The sequence below is a fragment of the Urocitellus parryii genome, unplaced genomic scaffold (genome assembly GCF_045843805.1).
Source record: "Urocitellus parryii isolate mUroPar1 unplaced genomic scaffold, mUroPar1.hap1 Scaffold_540, whole genome shotgun sequence".
Lineage (NCBI taxonomy): Eukaryota > Metazoa > Chordata > Mammalia > Rodentia > Sciuridae > Urocitellus > Urocitellus parryii.
Window position 1 is genome coordinate 84208 of NW_027554073.1, and position 22140 is coordinate 106347.

General features: G+C 36.0%; 1 pseudogene; it reads right to left on the reverse strand.

Moving 5' to 3' along the window:
- The window catches only part of LOC144252743 (transport and Golgi organization protein 1 homolog), an 84120-nt pseudogene that overhangs the window by 54792 nt on the left and 7188 nt on the right, over window positions 1-22140 (reverse strand).

The window sequence follows — 22140 nt, forward strand, 5'->3', positions numbered from 1 at the left end:
ATAAGAGACCCAGAATAGCTAAAGCAATCCTTATCAGGAAGAGTGAAGCAGGTGGCATCACTATACCAGACCTTAAACTATACTACAGAGCAACAGTAACAAAAACAGCATGGTATTGGCACCAAAACAGACTGGTAGACCAATGGTACAGAACAGAGAGAGGATACAGAGACTAACCCACAAAACTACAATTATCTTATGTTAGACAAAGGTACCAAAAACATGCACTAGAGAAAAGATAGCATCTTCAACAAATGGTGCTGGGAGAACTGGAAATCCATATGCAACAAAATGAAATTAAATCCCTATCTCTCACCATGCACAAAACTCAACTCAAAATGGATCAAGGACCTGGGAATAAAACCAGAGACTCTGCGTTTAATAGAAGAAAAAGTAGACCCTAATCTCCATCATGTGGGATTAGGCTCCAACTTCCTTAATAAGACTCTTTTGGTGCCAGAATTAAAATCAAGAATCAATAAATGGGATGGACTCAAACTAAAAAGTTTCTTTCTTCTCTGCAAAAGAAGCAAATCTGTGAGGTGAATAGCAAGCCTACATCTTGGGAGCAAATCTTTACCCCTCACACATCAGATATAGCACTAATCTCTAGGTATATAAAGAACCTCAAAAGCTAAACACCAAAAAAAAAAAAAAAAAAAAAAAAAACAAATAACCCAATCAATAAATAGGCCAAGGACCTGAACAGACACTTCTCAGAAAATAATATACAATCAGTCAACAAATACATGAAAAAATGTTCATCATTACTAGCAATTAGAGAAATGCAAATCAAAACCACTCTAAGATTTCATCTCACTCATCAGAATGGCAGCTATTATGGATACAAACCACAATAAGTGTTGGCGAGGATGTGGGAGAAAAAGGCACACTCATACACTGCTGATAGGACTGCAAATTGGTGCAGCCAATATGGAAAGCAGTATGGAGATTACTTGGAAAATTGGGAGTGGAACCACCATCTGACCCAGCTGTCCCTCTCCTCAATCTATACCCAAAGGACTTAAAAACAGCATACTACAGGACACAGCTGCATCAATGTTTACAGCAGCACAATTCACAATAGCTAAACTGTGGGACCAACCTAGATGCCCTTCAATAGATGAATGGATTAAAAACTGTGGTGTGTGTGTGTGTGTGTACACACACACATACAATGGAATATTATTCAGCAATAAAAGAAAATAAAATCATAGCATTTGTAGGTAAATGGATGGAATTAGAAAAGATAATGCTAAGTTAGCCAATCCCAAAAAACCAAATGCTGAATGTTTTCTTTGATATAAGGAGGCTGATTCATAGTGGGATAGAGAGTGGGAGATGGGAGGAACAACAAGCTCTAGATAGGGCAGAGGGGTTGGAGGGGAAGGGAGGAGGCATGAGGTTATTAAAGATGGTGGAATGTGATAATTATTATCCAAAGTACAGGTATGAATACAGGAACTGGGTGTGAATATACTGTGTATACAATCAGAGATATGAAAAATTGTGCTCTATATGTATAATAAGAATTACAATGCATTCTGCTGTCATATATGAATAAAAAATTCTAAAAAAGGTCAGTAAAACCCTCTCACACCAGCCCAGATTGACTCCCTATTGCTGATACAGGAAAACAGTCATTTTAAAAATAATCATGAGGAAAAAAACAAAACAAAACAAAACTCCTTTCAAGTCTGAAATTCAAATATTTCAGAACAGAAAACGGACAAAAAGATAAATAGTGGGGCTAGGGCTGTAGTTCAGTGGCAGAGTGCTTGCTCAGCATGTGTGAGGCACTGGGCTCGATCCTTAGCCACCACATTAAAAAAATAAAATAAGGGCATGCTGTCTATCTACAACTAAAAAAAAAAATATATATAAATATATATATATATATATATATATATAAAGAGAGAGAGAGAGAGAGAGAGAGAGAGAGAGAGAGAGAGAGAGACAGACACCAAATCTGGGAAAAAAGAAAAAGGAAGACAAAATGATCTCCTACACCTCATGGGTCTTTTTTTTTAATATGTATTTTTTTAGTTGAAGTTGGACACAATGCCTTCATTTTTACTTCTGTTTTTATGTGGTGCTGAGGATTGAACCCAGGCCCTTGCACGTGTGAGGTGAGTGCTCTACCGCTGACCCACCACCCCAGCCCCCCACCTCATGGGTCTTAAAAGACCTAAAGCACATGACATAGTCAGCACTGTTGATGAACACAATAAATGTCCATAAATATCATTTGCAATTTAAAAAACATTCTACTATTGAGAAGAGGTATCACTGTGCAAAGCACCATCATAAAGATAGCAGGTTTACCAAATAAACTCCAGAGAAGAAGTCTGTGTCAAGAGAGAAAAGGTTCAAATTTAATCCTTGAGACTGACAGGACCATAAACATTAATATCATCACTTGGATTCAAAGTCCAGCTTCAAGGGAACAAGGATTACTCTGGCAGTTCTTGGACCAGGAAGCCTTAAGAATGTCAACAGATGACTATAGGGCTGGGTAGGAAAGAGAGGTGCCAGAGCAGGACACAGGACTACCCGTGGGGACGCATCTCACTCACACCCTAGCTTGAGGTGATGGAGTCACTGGCTCACCTAACCCCAACTCACTTCCTTCCTCCCGCTCTCTGATCCCTCCTCCAGCTGCAGGCAGGGCATCAGAGGCCCACTGGCTGTTCTCTGTCTCTCCCAGGATGGACTCCAGGTCTACGTCCTCCAGGATGCTCCCCTCAGAAGACAGCAGTTTATCCAAGCCAAATTTCAGTATGTCACTCAACTTGAATGAAGAAAATGAGAGATCCAGTTAGTTCTCATGAAAACACAGATGAGGATGTGTGACTTGCTAAGTGTCTAAATGACACCAGGTAATTCTTTCCCTGATGGACTTTCTTCTCTTCCATCACAAATGACACCTGCCAGGCTGTTTTGGAGTTGGATGAGGAATAAGCAGAGAGGTGATAAATGATGATCAGAGATGTTGACTTTGACAATTATTTACAATACCAAAAAAATTTTTTGGCCTCCAATTTTTTTGAGGAGTGGGGGCAGATAAAATGATTCCCAGCATCTTCTATAGCACTTCTCACCAGCAATTTTTACAGGCACTTCCAGCAGTCCCCAGAGAAGTCAGAGACCCTGTTGGCTACCTTCTTACCTCTCCCACTGCCAAACTCTTATAAAGAAAAGGTGCCACTGAATACCTCATCTCACCATGAGCTGCCACCTGTCCTTGCCAAGCCGCTTTGCTACTACAGTGCTTTATGGGACCCACTTTGGCAAAACCATAACCACCCTGATCACCAGACCCAAAAGCCCTTTCTCAATTTCAATCTCCCTGGATAGTCCTGCGGCACTCCCCATCCTGCCCTCTTGCTCCACCTAGGGGATATACTCAGCCTATTTCCTACGGCTATTGGAACCAGAATCTTAGATAGTGTTACCTGGCTTTCATTTGCTACTTGCAACTCTCCACCTCCCTAAGTACTATCTCTTAGGAATTCTGAACCAATTGGGATCCACATCATGGGACTTCATTTTCATTTTGCCCTTTTAGATTTGGTTAGTTATCTCTATATTGCCTATTCTGTAACTTGGAAACTTTAGCTTGAAAATATCCAAGATAAAAACTATGACAAAAACTAAGCAAAACCATAACTGTTATATTTATATTTAACCTTGGTGTACATATATATATATGTATGTGTATATATATATAAAACCAAGCCAAATGGCTTTGGCATTTAGTACCCAAAACAGAAGAAAGCCAAGTATTTATGATGAGGCTCAGTCCATACTGGGACCCTTCACTCGTCCACTCCTTGGACTATGTCTCCTGGCTTCCCTCGCTACTGCTCACTCACAACGTGTCTTTAAGGAACTACCCATTTTTTAAATGAAAACCACTTTATTATAGTAACTAAGAGCATGTAGTTGGAAGTTAAAGAGTGCTCGGATTAGAGTCATGAATCTGATGTTTGGAAAATTTCTTAAGATGGAGGTAAAGACAACGTCTATCTCATTTTTTTGTTATTCTTCTTCTGAAACAACTGGAAAAAGTGCACGTCACACAATGCTTAGCACACAGTAAGCATAAGCATTCAATAAGTGTTCACCGCATCTTTATCTGTTCTCTGTTTCTGTTGTGTTCTCCTTCTAAGACAAGGAACCTGCTCTCCTTTTTCAGGACTTCACTGCTCTATACTGCTTAGATTTATCAAACCAGAACCACGTCTTTTACTATTAGATTCTTTTAATAACTTAAAAAAAATGTCCTGCTGTATTTTGAGACAAGGCAGTGAGTTATCACCCTTGTTCCTGACAACCATAAATAACTCAGTCTGGTGGGGAGGAAAGAATCAAGACAGAACCAGAGTGTGATTTCTTGCCATGGCTTGTGCAGGAAGTCCCACCGAGGTCCTCTCCACCAGCCCATAGTTTGTACTGGCCCCAAGATCTGGTCCCATGGCAGAGTTTGTGCCTGTGCATTTCACAATGATGTGCTAGCAGCCAATGTCATAGAGAAACCCCTGACTGAATGCCTGGAGCTCCCTCCACTGGGGAAGCATCGAGCATCTGAGAATTTGTCTCCTCTAACTCCTGACACCTGTGCCTTCACAACAGCCCATGATGAGCTCCTCTCCCAAGATCCTGTGAAGAAGTGTATTTAGACACCTACAGTGTACATGCACCTCTCTCTCAAGCTTTCACCTTCCATTTGAAATTGCCTCTTCAATAGTGTGAAAATAAAATGCACAGCCTGCCCAGCCACCATGACAGATGAGCATGCAGAAGACTCAAAACACAAAAGGCCAAAGACTCCAGTTACTCTCTAAGATATACAAACGTCAAGCAAACAAACAAAACCTAGAGTTCTTCTTTCAGGTTCTAGTACCCCCAAATCTGTGAACCTTTCCTGCAGGTCAGTGACTCCCTAACAAAAACAGCACCTTCCCTGTCTGCAATGCTGATGTGTAAAGATACAGATGTGAGAAAACTGCCATTTTTAAACTCATGCTTGGGCTAGTTGTAAATTTGATGATTCTGCTTGTAATACTGTGTAATTTTTTCCCTTTCACATACCTCTTGAATTTTTTGTTTGATAAGCTGATCCTTTTAAAGCCTGGTTTTTCTTGCAAACTTTTCTAATTCCTTTCTTTTCTGAGTCTCCTTCTAACAATAATGTATATTGATTTTTACTACAAACTCTGTTGACTAAAGCCTACATTATCTTCATCCTTCTAATTTCTATCCCTATCTCCTACTTTCTACTCTCATCTTTCAGGCTTAAAGCCATCTTTGAACTTGCTCTCTCTCACTGCCTGCCTCAAAACAAGAGCCAACTCCTGTCATTTCTCTGCAGTTTCCTACAGCAGATCTTCCCACAGCTACTACCTTTTCTCAGACATTTATTACTCTCTTCATGCCTGAATCATACTAGATACTAGGGGTTGATCTCTCTGCATCTAATCCCTCAAAACGACCTGGGGTATATTATAATATAGGTTCAATTTTATCTCAAAGGCTGCTGCTAAGGAATAACTCCAAACCTCTTACCAAAAGAGAGCTCTCTAGGATATTCTAAGACAGCATTTGACTCCCATCTAATTTTTCCTTCTTCAACAAATTAACTCTAGTGCTTTCATCCCTATATCCTATGGCATAATTTTGAATTCCTAATCTTGTTCACTCATCTCTGAGTATGGAATGAGTACTGTAAGTCACTACTCAAAGGGTCTGGGATTAAGGAGGAGGTATGAAACTAATCATCACTGATTTAAAGAAAAAAAAAGAACTTAAACAAATTCTGAGGTAACTCGTGGCACACTCATCTTTAGAAGCCATGAAGAGATTAGATCCATGATGTTCAGTTACATGCTCAAAGTCATACATCCAATAAGGGATAAGATGTGAATTTCAATCCAAGTTAGATGGTTCAAAGCTCATTTTCTTTATTCTATTTTCTCTGCCTTTAAATGCCACCCTCATTTTTAGCTTGTATGGCACCTTGCATGTAGTTAGGTACTGAGAGGGTAAGAATTAGGCCAATGAAAAAATGGGTAATTTGCAACAATGGGTGGTTAATGCTGGTCCTTTTTATTTGCATTCTCATCCACAGAGAGTACTAGTTATAAATCATGAGACTCTAAAAAGAATACATTTTACCTGGAGGTCAGGATCAGCCAAAGGTTTCTGGGCTCCCAGAGTAAAATGGTCTCTTTCTATGATTGTGTTGGTGAGCTGCAGTTTGGAGGCTGCTTTCCTATAAACTATTTCTTCCACAGTGTCTCGGCCAATCAGCCGGATCACTTTCCCAGCCCTGTACTGGAGTCAAATGAGAGCAGTGTTAGGAGTCTGCAAAGCTGGGGAAAAAAGCATGCCAGGAAAATACACCCAAAAGGAAGCAGAACCAAATGCCACATTGAGGGAAAAAGGAAAAAGACACTGCTCATTGGGACCTGAGCATTTGTTAGAGAAATCTGGCCTCAACTTCTTCCTGAACTTTTCCCCAAAAGAGGAAGAGGAAGGAAGACGAAGTGACCACTATTGGGCCTTCATCTGTAGCCAGGATAACCCCTGGCAGGCATGTTACCTCAAGTCAAAGGGTAGCTGAACACAACTTTGTTTCCTCTTTGTGGTACTGGGAACCCAACCCAGGGGAGCTTTACCATGAAGTTATAATCCTAGCCTTAAAAAAAAAAAAAGTTTTGAGACAGGGTTTAGGTAAGTTGCAAGGTTGGCTTTAAACTTGATCTTCCTGCTTGTCTCCCATGCTGATAATGATTACAGGCATGTGCACCCACTGGCTTTAACTTCATTTTTAAACTGAATTAGGATCTAATGTGAGAAACATGAACTAAATAAATTCTAAGTTTCTTCTAATCATTTTGGAATTTAACTGTTCTTTTCAACAAAGTGAGTCTGAACTGATCATGTGACCACTGATCCCCCAACATGACTCTACAAGCCAGTAGCACAACGGGGTTCAAACCCAGTGGTCTCTAACTCCAACGTGGCACTGTTGTCAGGACTACACGGTCCACCTTCCTCCCCAATCCACAGCTGCAAGCCAACAGAGCAGAAAGGTGCCAATGTCTAACTCACTCACTTGTTCTGGCCAATTTGGTGAGCTCTGGCAGCTGCCCGCAAGTCATTTTGAGGATTAAAATCACTGTCAAAAAAAATAACAGTATCTGCTGCTTTTAAGTTCATGCCAACTCCACCTGAAAACCATAAAAAAAAGGAACATGATGAGCAACACACAAATAGGGAACTAGAAAATACACAAGGCAGGACTAGGTCCTAGTGAAAATCAGAAATCAGTCCAACTGACTGGTTTCATCCTTCAAACTGACATTTCTGCCCCAGACTTCAGGTTTGACCACCCTACAGTGGTCAAAAGTGCTACCTCACCTTCCATTGCATGAACTGGGAAAATTTAATTATCAAATATAACAGAATGAGAGGTAAGCAGAAGAAAAGGATGCTTAAGTTAATTGCGTGAAGACATTTAATATTTGTTTGAAAACCTTGATTGGATTTTGCTTCAAACAGTCTGTGAATAAGGACACAAGTTCTTTCAGAAAACAGCTCCAAAAATAAGAGGTCTGGGGGCTGCAGTTGTAGCTCAGTGATAGAACACAAGTGATAGAACACGTGAGGCACTGGGTTCCTTCCTCATCACCACATAAAAATAAATAAAATAAAGGTATCATCTGTTATGGTTTAGATGTGGTGTCCTCCAAAAGCTCACATGTGAGACAATGCAAGAAGGTTTGGAGGAGAAATGACTGGGATATGGCTTTAACCTAATCAGTGAATGAATCCCTAATGGGATTAACTGAGTGGTAACTGGGGCAGGTGGGTGTGGCTGGAGGAAGGGGTTCATCAGGCACATGGCTAAGGGGTATATATTTTGTATCTGGACAGTGGAGTCTCTCTCTCTCTGCTTTCTGATCATGATGTGAGCTGCTACCCTCAGTCACACACTCCTGCCATGATGCTGCCTCCCCTGGAGCTCCAAGGAATGGAGTCGGCCTTCTATGGACTAAGACCTCTGAAACCATGAGCCCTCCAATAAACATTCCTCCTCCACAGTTGGTTCTGGTCACAGAGGTGAAAAAGCTGACTAAAACAGTGCCCATCTACAACTAAAAATGTATCTTAAAACAATGAGAGGTCTGCAGTGGGCAGTAAGAAACACACATGACCACACTTGCAGCTTCAACAAGGTAGGAAGACCTGACGCTAGCTATGATTAGAGCAGATGATACCTGCCTCTGAGTGGAGAAAACCTGAGAGTGTCTTCCTGTACTGGTTTCCACACTGATCAAAGAAGATGTCATAAAATCAGTTCAAGACAAGAACACTCAATGCAACAACTCTCTGCTCTTTCTCCAATGGTGCAGGAAAAGGCCAAAAGAGCACTTTGGGTTCAGGAATTTAGAGTACTAAGAAGCAAACTACAGGCTTCTCTTTGATAAATGTGGAAACTGTACAGAACACACTCTAGCCACGGTCGTTGGAGCTCATTGCTAAAACAGGCCTAAAAGGGCTTGTTCCAAGAACTGAATGAAGGGTTCCTTTCCACAAGGACTACTAACTCCCGGCTGGATGTAAGACAAGCCAGGCAGGAACATTCTCATTGAAGTCTTCCTATAAAATCAAAGTTGGAATAAAGAAATACTAATGACTGAATACGGAGAAAGGCTAAGTTATACCCAATAATAAGAGCTACACTTCTACTTTACTACTGCCAAGCACTGCTCATGGCACTTTACATGCATTGACTCTTTTAACTATCACAACAACCCTATGTCCTTGCTAGCACTATTCTCATTTTGCAGATGCTGAAATGGAAACAGCTAGATTAAGGGATTTATTTGAAGTTGCACCACTAGAAGATAAAACAGTCAGGATTCCATCCCATATTCCAGAATCTGAGGTCATTACTCCTGGGACAGAGACAGGGTCTCACAGTGTTGCCCAGGCCGGCCTTGAACTCCTGGGCTCAAGCCATCCTCCTGCTTCAGCCTCCTGAGTAGCTGGGACTGTAGGCATGCACTACTGTGCCAGGCTCCACAACCTTTTTATCCACTGTGTGCTAACTATCGAGGCAGTCATCTCATTTGAAAATGTGTTTGTGTTCCATAAGAATTATCTTTCTTGGGCTGGGGATGTGGCTCAAGCACAATTCACAATAACTGAACTATGAAGCCAATCTAGATGCTCTTCAGTGGATGAATGGGTAAAAGAAATGTGTCACGTATACACAATGGAATTTTACTCATCAATAAAAGAGAATAAAATCATGGCATTTGCAGGTAAATGTATGGCGTTGGAGAACATAATGCTAAGTGAAGTTAGCAAATCCCAAAACAACAAATGCTGAATATTCTCTCTGATATAAGGAGGCTAACTGATAGAGGGGTAGGGATGGGAAACATGGGAGGAATAGATGAAATCTAGATAGGGCAGAGGGGTGGGAGGAAAAAGAAGGGTAAGGGGACTAGCAAGGATGTTGGAATGTGATAGACATTATCCAAAGTAAATATATGAAGACACGAACTGGTGTCAACATAATTTATATACAACCAGAGATATGAAAATATGTGCTGTATATGTGTCATAAAAATTGTAATGCATTCTGCTGTCATTAATTTTTTTAAAAATCAATTTAAAAAACACTGGCAAAAAAGAAACAGAAAATGCAAAAAATAAAAATGAAAGAAAGAAAAAAAGAAATGAGAGAGTATATGCTAAAAACCAAAACCAAAACTAACAATAAAACCCCAGAATGCTTCCAGTAATCATACTGTAGAAGTATTGCAATTTTATTCTTTGACTGATATGTATTATGGGACAAAAGAAATGAGCATTTATGAGACATGAAAATTAAATTATTCCCTCTATGCTTCCAAACCAGAGTTATCAATATGGAAGAAAACAGTATGCAAAAAAATAAAGATGATAAATAGAAGCTCTACTCTCAATTAAGTATCAATATACACATGGAAGTATAAAGTTCATAAGCATGTATGTATATACACACATAAAATATATACACACATATAAAGACACGATAAATATGTAAAATATATACATATATACATATAAAGATATAATAAGTAAATACTTATATATACACATATTAAAGTATATCCTCAAATCCTCCCATCCCCCTCCAGTCTCTCCCAGGTCCAGTGGAACTGAGGGGTCCCTGAGTGCTGAAAGAAGGATGTAGTAATCACTGTGACCCAGCATGCCTGGTGCAGTCAGCCAATGACAGCACCTCCTAGCACCCTGGTGAGTGGTGCTGGTAGGTGGGTGAGAGGCCATAGGTCAGAATGGCCACTCCCCCCTGTAGACCTATGCTCCACTTCCAGTGGCTGAGAAAGTGAGTGTTGCATTTGTTAAAAATAATGTGTCTCTGGGCATTGGTCCCTAGATCCTCCCTCATACCATGGCAGGTGAACTGGTGCTTGTCTTGTATCTTCCTCTGATGTGGCTGGGACAGGAAGCTCCTTGCTTGCCTGCACAGGGTGAGTCAGAGTGCTGTCCGTCCACCCGTCTGTGACATGGGCAGATTACTGGAGAGTGACCAGGATGCAATATTTCTCTTTGTGTATTTATATAATCTAATATAGAAGAGTATTTTAAAGCCACAATTAAATATCAAACTTTTTTCACTAAAATATATTTCTTCTTATACACATCAAATTTTGTCTCGTTATTATTATCCCATAGATTTCTTGTGTGCTATATAAGCATTATGAACCTTCGTAGATTATTTTCACTTATATATCTTTTGCTAGTATATGCAAACAATTCATGCTAAGGTTTTATTAACATTGAAGTGAATTATATCTGATCAATATATTAGTTTTCTTTGGGGATGCACTTAAGTAATTTTAAATGATACAGAAAATTAAACTCACACTGCCCTTAACATAACACTTTCTCTTCTGTTATTTAGTAAAAATGGATCACAAAACTGTTAAATTTGTGCTGTTCTGCTGACAGTAAAACTTAATGAATGCCTGTATGCTATCAAGTGCAAGTTAAAAGAGTAGAGCTAAAGAAATTTTTTTATTGTATGTGAAATGTGAGTATTTTAGAAAGCGAATTGGCTAAAAGCAATTTAATGAGGTACCTTCTAAATTGAGGTGATAAGAAGGCTTTGTAGTGCTGCAGTCCGGCTGGGTAAAATAACCGGGAGGTGATAAACAACTTGAAGGTTGAAGCAGGAACTGCTTTATTGAGGAGAAACTCAGAGGGAACTGAGCACGAACTCAAGGTAGTGGGTACCCAAGGTAGCAGGCACCACTTTATTGCGGAACAGCAGAGGAATATATACCTAACTGATTACACACAGCTTGACTCAATTAGCATTATCTAGATACAGCAGTCAGCCAATAAGGAATCCTTATCATCTTAATGGCTCAGTGGCCTTGCCTCACAAACCACTCCTCCTGGCAAACTGCCAGATGCCATCTTGACTTGATTTGTGGTCCCCAACATTGTAGAAGTTGTGAGAAAGCAATTTAGATGTTCCTGATGATGTCTAAGAGGCCTGGGTGCCTAGAATCAATCTAAATCTGAAACTACTTCAAGGATATTGAATAGGAACACTGTGTCCTGTAACATTTTTGTATTTATCTTTGCTTGTTGATCTGCAATCACTCTTAAGACATTAACTATTTATTGTACTGTTCCATTTAAAGAGTCAGAGAATGAAGACATAAATCTCCAAAGACCAAAGTGATGTTCCTGAACAGGAAGTTTCTCTATGTGTCCTATATCCATGACTACTTTTTAATTTTTCATTATATTTCAACTATAATTGGAAAAACTCTCATATTACTTTCAGGTCTATATTCATTAAGTTTTGACTTATCTTTTGAATGTCCCAACTTCAAGAGATAAGTCAAAACTAATAAAAATAATTTATTATTTACCAAAGACATATTTAGCCTAAACTTCTACGATAAATATGTATTTGGTAAATAATAAATTAAAACACCTCATTATGTATAAAGCCATAAATAACTTTCTGCATCATTTATTATTTACTACCAGCAAGACATCTGTTAAGAGTTTACACACATTATCTAATTTAACCCCTATGGTTCCTAATAGGCTCCATTTAAAGATGCTCAAAGATCCCTGACTTTTCCAAGTTTTGAAATATTAATGGAGAAAATGGGCATTTTAACCCAGTTCTTCTCAGGCTGAAAACCAAATATATTATTGTTTAAAATATTAAATACAAAATCATAACTGTGTGAAAAATTTAATGAGACAATTTTTAATTTTACATTGAATTGGCTTTATGTAGAAAAGGCTAACGTAAGAAAAGGTAATGAGAGATTTGACTGCAAAATTATTTTAAATGACTTCACAAAAAAAGAATCCATAAATTGCAGATAAAATTAGTATTATATCTATCAAATAGTAAAAATTTACATGAAAAAGTGATATTATCAATTGAAAAAAAAATAATGCTTCTACAATTAGGAAGAGACAGGGCACATACCTTACTAAATAATACAGAGGCAGCATTAACATATAAGAAATGCTGAAATACATACTAAATAATATGTAAAATTTTTAAGGTGAAAAATCATTTTAGAATTTGGAGATGGGCAAGATTTTTCTAAAAAATCTAAAAATATTTGTAAAAGAAAAAAATTGCTTTGAAAGAAAGAAAAGGGAATTCCAGGTTTTAAATATGTTGAAAGGAAGAGAGAAAAAAAGGAAAAGGAAGAGTAATCAATATGAAAATCACTCAAATCAGTCAATGCAATGAAAAACCAAAAAAAAAAAAAAAAAAAAAAAACCCAAATAAAAAACACCAATGTGCAACAGAATGATCAAATTTACTGGATTTAAAGTCCACTACTTATGGTGAAAAAAGATAAATTTATTACCACCATATATTACAAAGGTAATATATTACCTTAGATTAGAAAAATGAAGAACAGTGTTACTTTATTAGATAATATACAACTTATGCAAATGCCTGGAATTTTATTGAGTTTGAAGCTGAGAATTAAACCAAGTGTCACAAAGAGATTAATAGATTATCTCTTAGTGATAACATTTTTTAAAAATTTTTTGCCTACTAAGAGTTGTTTCAGAGTAATGTCTTTATTGTTTCCACAATTAAATAGCTGAAAACAACTGTGTTGTAAAAGATGGAGGACAATGGGAAAAGTTTAAGCTGCATTTGGACTAATCAAAGAGCAAATTAATGTATTTTCTGATTTTAAAAAATACTAAAAAATATGAACACCTTTTAGCTCATGAATATTCTTCCAAAATATAACAAGTATCATATATATATATATATATATATATATATATATATATATATATATATATATATATCTACTTATATATGAAGATTACTGTGACATTTTTTATAGCATCTGAAAATTGGGTGTAGATTCTACAAGTCTATATAAAGGAATGGATTTAATTTTAGCATATCCATTATGTGAAAAAAAATTATTAACTTAAAATTATGATGCCAATTTATTTACTCTAATAATAGGTATAAAAAGGTAATAAAGTTGAAAAACACATGTTTGATCCTGGTTTTGAAAAATGCTAATCCAGTAGTAATGATTCATAAGATTATACAGAAAATATTAGCCATAATCAAGATAATTCTTTTTTATTTTACACTGAACTTTATGAACATAAAAAATTGACATCCTATTCCTAAAGTATTGTTAGATGTTTGACAATAGGTAGAAATAACACAAAATCAGAGAATGAGTACTAATGCTAAAATTTAACCTACAACTTTATTTCCACCTATGTGAATAATGAAACACATTATTTTTAAGTGTTCCTCATTCTTTGGTCATTTGAAAATGTAAGGCTGTATATGAATATACTTTGAACATGAAATAATATTTATAAAATTACTTTTTTTCAGAATAAAGTTTTAGAACCCCTAAATTTTCTTATGCTTCATAAAAGCACTATTGTGGTTCTTACCAGGCCAATAATAATAACACTAATAATAAAAAATTTTTCAAGGCTGAGATTTCCCTTTCATGCTCAGAAGATAAACAGACAATTGGCACCAAATTATAGATTTGGGACAAACAAAACCTTGATCCGTCAGTACAAGTAGAGAAAGTGAAGCTCAAGTGCTACAAAAGGATTTGATAGTACAACAGTTTGTTTCTTTGTTTGTTTTGGTACCAGTGATTGAACTCAGAGGCCCTGGACTACTGAGCCACATCCCAGCTCTATTTTGCATTTTTTAGATATTTTTTAGTTGTTGATGGACCTTTATTTATTATTTATTTATATGTGGTGCTGAGAATAAAACACAGGGCCTCACACATGCTAGGCAAACACTATATTATGAGCCACAACCCCAGCCCTCATATTTTGTATTCTTATTTAGAGATGGTCTCACTGAGTTGCCTAGCGCCTTGCTGTTGCTAAGGCTGCCTTTGAACTCATGCGCCTCTAAGCCACTGGGATTACAGTTGTGCACCACCGTGCCTGGCTGATAGCACAACAATTTATTAAAGCAGAAGCATCTTCTGTGAATTTATTGGACAGCTTCTGCTAACACCCTTTCAAGTGCAATCATGGGTTTCTTTCATTCTAACTGATGACTGATTCCTTTCTCTTCTTCTGTCCAGATAACTTTAAGCTCCTCATCTTTATTGAATCTAACTTAGAAAACAAATGTGTTGTATTCTAACATCAAATATGAAACACATTTTTGTAATAGAATATTGTTGTCTTTGATTTTCCATATTATATCCCTAAAATCACAGACACTTCGAAAAGACATTACATTGTGTTTTATGAACATTCCAAATAATAAGTAGCTAAGATAAATATTTTCTGAACTCTGAATGTTAAAATCTGGTACTTCTTTATATTCTCATATTCTAAAATAGCTACTATTACTTCTTTGTATTTTCATATTCTAAAATAGCTAATATGATGGGCATAGGTGTTCAAACTGGAGAGATTGAGTAGGGGTTGAAAATTGTTCGCCTTGGTTTCTTCTACTTTAATTATCATTTTTAGTTGAGTTCCCCTTAATTTTATGTTGGAATACTATAATAATATTCTGACTCTCCTGTGTGTGTGTGTGTGTGTATTTTTCAATTTACTCTTTAAGCTCATATGTCTGATATCAGCACCTCCCTATATAAGCACCGTAACTGTTCCCAGTAAAAAGCAAAAGCAGACACACTTTAAATTTTGCATCTACAAATGTTACTTTCAATACATCATCATTTTGTTGTTAACAAGTTAAATATTCTCCAATTCTCCTTCTTCTATCCTCTTTGTTATTACCACAAATCAGTGTTCTGGGGTGGGAGACTCCCCTGAGAACATCTGAAAATGCCTAAAGATATTGAGATATTGTTATACTGGAGGTGAGGGAAATATTACTGACATCTAGTGAGTAGAAGCCTTGGTTACTGATAAACTACTACATTTTTACAGCAAAACCCCCAACAGCACAGAATTCTGCAATGCAGAACCATCATAATGCTGAGGTCCAGAAACTGCCTGAGATCAAGACATCATTAACTGGTAAGTAGATACCTGAAACAACAGGATGAATGAATGATCTCTCACTGTTGCTCTGGCTCCCATCCAAGACAAATTTCCACACTATAGCAGAGCCAGTCTGTCCAAAATGTAAAAAGAGCCTGTATTTTATACTTAAAACTTCAATTACTTAGTACAAGGGATGGAAAGCATTATAAAATTCTTCATAAATTATTTCCTCATTAACTCTTTAGTTTCTTCCCACCTCCCTTTTTCTTTCTTTACCAAACTTCAGCGCTACTGAAGAGTTTTCTATTATTTAAACGTTCATCTTCTCTCTCTGTTGTCTGATTTCTGACATTTTGATATGCTGAAGCTTCTGCATGATTGCTATGACACTCAATTGATAGGACTTGTTCCCTTTGGACATAGGTCCCCCTCTGAGGAAAAAATAGAATATAATCAGGAAAATGCAAATAACCACTGCATCACTGTAATTTCTGAGAGAGATTATTAGACTATTTTGGAAAATTAATTTAGTACATTTTATAATTGAGTTGGATTCTAAAAAACAAACACCCACCTCAGTTTGTTATTTTTGCCATTTTAACACACAATAAAATACTTCTGAGACAAAGTTTTTCTCCTGATTTGTTTTGGCACTGGAACCTGGAGTCATCCCCCAGGACAGAGTGGCTAAGGAAGATGGACTTCCCTTCATTTTCAGATGCCCCAGTTGTGTGAGCATTAAATATTATTCCATCTACTTAATAGCCAGGAAGTCACAAAATAATTGAGAAAAAATAGCAGGTTTTGAGACAGTGAGGAATTTTTCCTGCTTATACTTTAAGAAAGGCAAATCAATATGAACAAAATTTATAGTGATGTTAATTGGCTTAGGTAAGGTAGGGGATAGCCATTTGAACAAGTCACTGACATATGAAATGTTACCTTTTGGAATTTTAAGCAATTTTATGACAAAGGAAACTGATTTTGCCAATCTGAGAGACAGTGGAGACTTTTTCTCTTTGAATAAAATCATCCTATTGACTTAGATAGATCTCAAATTTTTGTATCATGCTGCTTGATTTTGCAAATGCCACTGTCCAATTTCCCTTAGATTTTTTAAAGTTCTCCTGTGTAATATGTTGGAGTAGTTTCTTGGCCTGATGCGCCCAATTTCCCCTTTGTGACACAGTGAAAAAAAGGATACTGGTAATAGACATCAATAAGTTCCATTCCAATTTTAAAGAATTAGCATTTACATATTTAGCTTTCAAAAAATAAAAATCAAACAAATGTTATTCCTCATAAAAGACTTGTGACACAAAATATTTAATTTTTATATTTTTGCTGTTTCCTTCACTTATCCACAATAACATACTCTTTTTTAGATTGGAAGAGATAAAAGCTTTTGTGTTGATGACATATTAAAGAGAGAAAGTGAAATGAGCTTAAGTTTGATTTAAAAAATGTATTTTTCAGAATATGTGTAAGTTCAATTTTTATAAGCATTAAAACCAAGCATTTCTAAGTGATCAAACTTAACTCTTAAATTTATTCCATAGGTAATAGCAGGCAATTAAAAACTACTCCCCACATCCACAGAAGCATTATTTTACACTTGATAAACACAAGTACCTTTGTTTCATTATCTATTAGAGGATAGAGAAATAGTAGGCCTGACAAAAATATATGTATATATAATATATATGTATAATAGATGGGCATATTTAAGTATGTAAATTGTATCTCTGCCTGTCTTAAAAATTGCTAATTAATAAAGTGAATGCCATTCTAATTTTATTCTGTTTAAGAGGTAATTTATTCAAGAATATTCAGAAATCATCTATCTAATGGAAGGTTAGATTTTATTAGCATAATCCAAAAGTAGCATTTATTACTGGGGAAAGTAAGTGGTGTGGGGCTTTCATTTGGGCTTTAAAGTTTATGTCCACCTGCACTGTAGAATTATTACAAGAAGTTCCTTGTCACAAAATATAGAATTAATATTATAGCTCTGAATATTGGATATAATACACAGTAACTAGAAACTTTAGATATATTTTATATTTAGATTATTCTTTCATTCTTCCTTTTATATACTAGATGTTGATGATATAAAAAATGATACAATATAATATCAATCCTGAAAGAATTTGCATCATAATGGAGAAGATATTTATTTGTAAAAACAGACAAAGCACACTTAATGTTATGATTAAAGCTTTTGAAAAAGTATATGGAAATTAGATTAATAAGCTCTCACTTCTATTAGGATGGGAAAGTAATGATGGTGCAGCAGAAATTCTTTGGGGCATGAAAAAAAGAGAATTCAATGTGGAACTTAAGGAGCTAGAGGCAATGGAGGCTATGTTGGCAAATGTTAAGCATAAATAGAGACAGAGAAGCAATAAAAATCAGAAGAGGTAGGAATTGTGTGAAGCGAAGGAATGATGTGAACAAGTATTAGTGGGGCTGAGTTTGTTCCTACAGGGAATTTGGAAGACTATTTGTGATCATGCTTGGAAGAGCTGGGGGACATATGAATAAATATTGAGTTTATTGCATAAATAATAGAATACTTTCTTACTTTTGTGGGTATGGCATGGTTAAATGTTTATTTTAGAAACTAATGCTTGTGAGAGGGGAGAATGGCACACTTGAGAGAGGCTCATGACAGGAAGAGTAACCAGGGGCAGGTCACTGTTCTCTAGGCCAGAGATAAGAGAAAGGAGGGTTGTAAGCACTGGCAATAATGACAAAATGAGAACTTATTTAGAAAGCAGAATAAACAAAACATAATAGTAAGGATTTGATTTTTATTTGGTTTGTTGTAGCTAAAATCACAAAATTTAGAGATTTAAAATTGCCTATAGTTATGTCTCAATTATGGTAAAAACTGAATTAAAATAATTGAATACTTGGTGTGTCACAGCAACTCATGTGGTGGGAACAGCAGCAGTGGCCAGGCAGCACAGTTTCAGAAGGTTCCTGAGAGCCACTGCCTGCAGCACCTGCATGAGCCTTGTGCTCTCAGCCAGGAAGCTCCAGAGGAAGGTCAGCTCTGAAGAAAGTGAGGCTAAGAAGAAGCCTAAGAGGAGGTCTTCCAGGCTGTCTTCTCCGACTGCTGCTGCCAAGGCAGATGCCAAAACCAGAAAGGTTTTCTTTCATAGTCAGCAAATGGAAATAGTGATGTGAATGAATAACTGTGATATGAGGTAATAAATGCAGTTTTGCAAATATTTCCAAAATAGAACTGACGGGAAGCAGCAAGTCATCAAGGAGACTGTATAAAGTGTATGTTCACAAAAGGGAGATTTTATAAGGATCCCAAAGAGGAGTTGGATATTTCCAGATGGAGCAGAGTGAGACTGAGAGGTCTGTGAAAAGAAAATAGGATTTCAGGAGGTGCATCATCATCTGCCTAACTAGAAATATATTAGACAGTTAAGGGAACTGAAAGACTTTAATTTGATTGAAATGCACAATATAATTCTACAACAAAGGGAAAATAGGCAAAAGAGAAATTAGAGAGTACATTGCTTGGTCCTTTAAAAAGCAAAGACAAGAATAACATGGGGACATTTATATTTTAGAATAATCTCATTGGCTTTATTGCTGACGATGGGATAACAGATGTAAGACCTATGAATGAGGGGCTCAGAGTAGAGTTTACTATATTTTAGCAGAGAGATGATACAAATTTTAATGTCATTATCAGTTACCAGACAATGTTATTTAGAGTCAACAAAATATGATTACATAGAGAAGTAAATTGAGAAGTAAAGTTGATATATGTTTGATTTGATATATTTTGACCTGGAATTTATATATTTTAAAAAACCTTTTATAATTTACACTAAGTGTTTACTGTGCCTCTATAGATGAAATATTTGAAGGATTTACTGAGTCTGACAATTTTAGTGTTTTAGCCTCCTGATTCATTGATATAAAATGTTACATTTTAAGTAAGGGAAGTATTTTTTGTTTGAATTACTGCTGTCTAAAAAAGATATTTAAATGATTATATCAAACAAGAATTTATTATGTCTGTTTTTATTATTTAATTTTCCTTTTAATGTGTTATGGAAAACAAAAGTTTAATAATGGAAAATTACATTTATTTTACATAATTTTGGAATAATTTTTAGCTAAGTTATCTAAGGCAAAAAATAAAAAGTAAAGTTTTACAAAGCCAGATATGTGGTAGGAGGTGGGAGAACTAGAGGTGTGCAAAATTTGTGGTTAGAGACTGATCCTTCCCATCTCTTCCAGATGCTTCCCTTATTCTTAACATTTCTCAAAATTTGATATTGATACTCTCTTCTCACATTTTTCCGAAGAGGCAATTACATTACTTTCTATGATTGCAGAAAGTTATGATTACATTATATTAGATTTTGACACTAAATTACACACTGGTGAGAAAGCCATGCTCTTCATTTGGTTTTTATTTTCATCACTAAGACAATACAAAGGTGACTCCCATTCTGTAGTCACAAGTTACTTCAATATTCCTAGTAAAACATAACAGAAACATATATATGTTTTATTTCATTAAGATCTCCTGAAGGGAGACAATTCTTTGTTGTATGCTAGAGCCTTTTTCCCCAAGTTTTGAAAAGCAAAATGTCTCCAGGTATTGTCAACTATCTCCTAGACTATGAATATGGGGAAGAGGCAAAAACTTCCGTGATCCAGATGCAAAAGAAACATTAAATGTTTAAAGATATTTCATCTTTTAAATTCTAATGAAATGCCCAAACAGAATTCTTTTTTTAAAATTTAATTTTTAGTTGTAGTTGGACACAATTAGAATTACTGTAATTATCAACTACTTTCTATAAGCAAATAGAAATGATAGCTAAATAATCTTTAAGTGAATAATATTAAATATCACAATTATGAAAAAAGTAAAGAATATGAGTTATTTAATATTTTCTTTCAAATTCCAACTCACTGTTTTGCCTGGAATTACACTACATTATGTTGAAGTAATTGGTAAACTATACTATTATGAGTGTAAATTTTACAAATATTGAAATTACTGCATTCTGAATAAAATCACAAACTCTTAAAATGGGATATTTAAAGAGGGGAAAATAGTAACTAATACAACTATCTAAAAAATTTATTATACTTTACTGGGCAGTCATAGTCATGGCATTCTTATAAATATTTTTTAAAACATTTTTTTGTAGTTGTAGATGGACAGAATGCATATATTTTATGTTTTTTTTATATGGTGCTCAGGATCAAACCCAGTGCCTCACACATGTTAGGCAAGCATTCTGCCAGTAGCTTCAGCCCCAATCCCAGGCATTCTTTTAAAGTATCATTAAGTTTACACATATTTTTTGGAAGGGATTGAGTATTTGTTCATCTATGATCAACACTTTTAGGCTAATTTTCTGTTTTAACTCAAGTTTTAAAAAAAAACCTGCTTTTATTCACATTAAAAACAAACTGCTTGATATGTACTCAATAATTAGATGATGAATTAAGATGTAATTTTTCCAATAAGTAGGATGTGGATGCACTGGAGCAAACACCAGCAAGAGTGAGGGCATGCTGCTAAACTGTCTCACCTACTTTTATCATGCTGTATCCACTTTAGGGATCCAATTTATGTGGTAAACAAAACTTTCAACAAATTCATTTCATCCTCACAATAATTATACAATGGGGAGATCAACTTAATCTTCATTTTACAACTTGGAAAACTGAAGAACAAAAATATCCCGTAACTTATATAAAGTGGCATGCCAATAGTGGCACAGCATGGATCTGAACAGTCTGGCTTCAGTAGCAGGATTTTTCCAACCTCAATAGACACACAATTCAGTTAGCAATCTTATTAAATTCAGATTCGGACTCAGTACTTCTGGTTAGGGGAAAACAATATTCTGATTTTTAACAATCACACCTGTGATACAGATGTTGCTAGTCTGAAGATCACCCTTTAATTAGCAAAGTTCTAATCTACACTGGACAATAGTGAGAGATATGGCAACCATCAGAAACACAGTTTATACTCAGAAAATTACTCTTACGTGCAAATTGCCAACTTCTGATTTAGAACTTATGCTACTTCTTTTTCTTTCTTTTAAAAAGGGAAGTTAAGGGCTGGGGATGTGGCTCAAGTGGTAGTGCGCTCGCCTGGCATGCGTGCGCCCCGGTTCGATCCTCAGCACCACATACAAACAAAGATGTTGTGTCCGCCGATAACTAAAAAATAAATATTAAAAAATTCTCTCTCTCTTTCTCTCTCTCTCTCTTTAAAAAAGGGAAGTTAACAAAATTTGCAAGTATTATAGTATTTACAAGTATTATAGTAGCTAATTTCAGGTTTTGTCAACATATGATTAATATAAACTTGAAACTGTAATATCTACCCCCCATAAGGCCTTCCATTCATCCAAAAAGGATTTACAATTACTCTTAAATATCTTCTTTAACATAGATTCAGTCCAAACCCATTAATATTTAGGAGTACATGTTTGTACCCTCTATACAGGAAAAGAAATTCAAGGTTAACTTAGAAATCCAGCACCTTTCCAAACTTTTGCTGTTTACACAAGTGCT